Genomic DNA, 3,524 nt, shown 5'->3' on the forward strand with positions numbered 1-3,524 from the left:
CGTGTTTGAAGATATTTTGTTTTTATTTATTTTTATCCATTTATTTTATTACAGTCTGTCAGGTACGAATGACAATAAGTGAAATTTGTTAATATGAACCGTAATAATAATTATTACGATCTGAGAAAAGATCGGCACGTATGGACTATACCCAGTCACATACACTTAAAATAGAAATGTGTGACCTACATATGTATACAAATCAAAGTCTCGACGTTTTTCTTCTTAACTTTGTAGAACTGTTGGAGGAGGGCATCAACCAGCGGGTTTGGTTGCATATATGTATATGTGATGAGCGTGATTCTTCATATTACGAGACATTTCTTGCTTGATTGCCGAAACACATAGTTGTTTATGTAGTGGTTCATTCGTTATATACCAAGGTATCAATTTGTAATCATTCGTAGTGTTTTAGATTGAAAACGCTGAATAATTGCTAGGTTTGAATCTGTTGCAGTACCCAATAATTGAGACCCATAACTCCACTTAGGTTTTACTGCAGTTTTGTATATAAGCCACTTATTGTCGAGTGACAGTTTGCAATTTCGACTGAGAAACCAAAATAAGTTTCGCAATTTGAGACCAAAAGCTTTAAGCTTGGATCTTTGAATATGAGTGGTTTCCAGGTTAGTTTACTATCCAGATATATGCCCAAGTATTTTGTTTCTAAAGCTTCTGGTAATTGAGTATTGTTTATTAAAACAGGCAGGCACGTAGAACGTTTTGTAGTAAATGTTACCTGGACAGTTTTTTATTCATTTGGTTTGATAGGACATTTTTTCATCCAGAGTGCAACATTGTTAAGGCAGGGTTTAGTTTGGTGGAAGTACGGATTGGGTTACGGTCAACTTATAAAATAGCTGTGTCGTCTGCAAATGTACTGTTTACACTCTCATCGATAAGGGGAAGATCCGCAGTATATAAAAGATAAGGCATTGGTCTTATTATGCTACCTTGAAGTACTCCTGCTCCTATATCATGAAGTACTTATTGTAGTTTTATTTCTATGGTTAATGCAAAAGTGCCTTGCCGAGAGGTATGATTTAATAAATATTAAAAAATTTTTAGGGTAGATTCAGTTTAAGTTTGAAAAGACCCTCATGCCCTTCAGACTCGATCATCTATTGCACTGTAGATATGTCTGAGAAGATTGAAGAAATTAAATAGAAAGTATTCGATACCCAATTTTATTATAAAATAATGATAAACGATTGAATTGAACAGTGCAGGGTCTGTGAGAGCAACACATCGAGTTCGACGATCAAGTACCGAGTTCGACGATCAAGAAAAATTTTTTTTTATATTTAATAAGGATTAGTAATGTTCGTTCTTTAATAAACAAAATGCAATTTAAATTTAATATTTTGATTTTTATTTTAAAAAAATAAACAGTTAAAAAATAATTATGATATTTAGTAATCTTGCTTATACATAGTTTGATATCTATAACGTATCAATATATATTTTTAATTAAAAAAGGCAAAAATTATTATAGAAATAAAGTAACTTTTGTAGCTTAAATTAATGCTTATTTTATAATTTTTTTTATCACTTTATAATACAACTTTTTAGTGTAAACTGCAGGGGTGTGGTTAACGAGCTCATAGACCCACACTTGGGAATTAGATGTGCCTTAGATGTTGTCTTTAAAACTTTCTAACAATTGAGTAGTTAAATTTTTAACCAGGTGCTCTATGGTTTGAAAAACCATCTACAAATATTTAAATGGTTATTAATGCAATTTTATGAGAATAATAAATAATTACCTCGGCTGTAAATGTAAATGAAACACTAAGTGGTGCTCTAAAGAAAGTGCCGCACACTACTCCGAAGATGATGAGTAAACTATAAATGAAAGAACAAATCTAATTAATGTACTATATATGGAAATATAATAAGAAAGAAAGAAAGTTTTAGAATTAAATTCAGTAAATGAATTTTAAATGAATTTTTGGATCATATGTCCTCTTTTTACTTAAACAATAACGAAAGTGCATATTATACACGACATACCTACGCTTTCTTCAACTACCGTCTCTATATCGAGGCTCTTGTAGCTTTCCAGTAACATTTTTACTTTCTCAAAATATGGCCAATCAGATGGAATCCCCATTTTTTTTTCTTTTCTAAAATAAATTAATTAAATAGCTCCTTAATTATTTATTTGCCACTAAATTCATACCTACTTATATCTGTTCATCAAATTTCTTATTTTGTGTCGTATCTCCGCCGCATTAAAATCAAAATTGTTTTGGCACATCACATCCGCTATTTCCACATACACATGACCATTCCTTTTTTGTCCACGTAGCTGTGGCAATTTTTTCTCCCACAACTCTAATAGGACTTGCTCCTCTTCTGTGTTCCAACGGGAGTGACGCTTCTTTCTAAAACATTCACTGTGAATATTTGAAAATATGTTAATACCTAATATTATTTTATGCAAATTATATATTACTCACCTGTTGGTTATCGTTGGATTATTGTGAATGTTACTGGGTTGGGTTATTGGGCTTCGTATATGATGGGTGCTTTTATTGTTGACTTTACCGAATTGTTTAAACACTTTTTAATAAAAGAAAAATAGAATAGTGTTATTAAATTCGAGTTCATTATATAAAATTATTATTTTAATTAATGGAAAGCTGTACACTACAAAAACGTTTCACTTCAAAAAATGCTTAATTGAACTGAAACTTATTTATAAGATCAACAAATCAAAGACATATAAACATTGAAGTTCAAGTTAATTAATGAATTTGGTTCAAATATTAATTAATTTGAAATGTGGATTAAATATTAATCCATTTGAAGTACGGATTAAATATTGATTAACTTCAAATGTGAATTAAAAGATGACGATTATTACGATTGTGTTAAGCGCGGTGTGGACTATCATTTTTGAGTGTCATTCAAGAGAGAAAACCTAATAATGACACTCACATAATGATAGTTGTTGCATTTGCGAAACACACCTACAGCGTGCGTAAACACCATTATTCTTCAAAAATTTTGCTTGAATGAAAACTCTTGAATGTTAGCACGTCCGGTCGCTAGAATAAATTGAAGCAAGTAAGAGCGCAACTTGAATGACATTTAAAAATGATAGTCTGCACCGCACTTTATAGCTTCAAATACCATAAATACATTCAACTTACTTTTAAAGCGCCTAGCAGTTATAACGCCAGTAACTGGAGAATGTGTAGACCTTAATTGCTCATTTGTGGAATCATCTTGCGAATAATGCGGGTTTTTTTTAATGGCTAAACGTTGCTGCATTTTATGCTGATTATGTAGGGTTTGGTTTGTTAATGACAAGTTTTGCTCAGAGTAATTTGTGCTTGGTATTTCTTCCTTTACTTTAAAATCCATTTCATTCTCAAAACAGACTGAATCCTCAACTTTATCCATAATATCGATTGATTGATCCATTGACCGTATAGGGGACTCTGACAAACGTGCTGTATATGCTTGAGATATACGTATTTTGTTCGGTGGCTCATTTGAATTATTTCCTTGCCTTG

This window comes from Teleopsis dalmanni, chromosome 1, assembly GCF_002237135.1.
Source record: "Teleopsis dalmanni isolate 2A chromosome 1, ASM223713v2, whole genome shotgun sequence".
Taxonomy (NCBI): domain Eukaryota; kingdom Metazoa; phylum Arthropoda; class Insecta; order Diptera; family Diopsidae; genus Teleopsis; species Teleopsis dalmanni.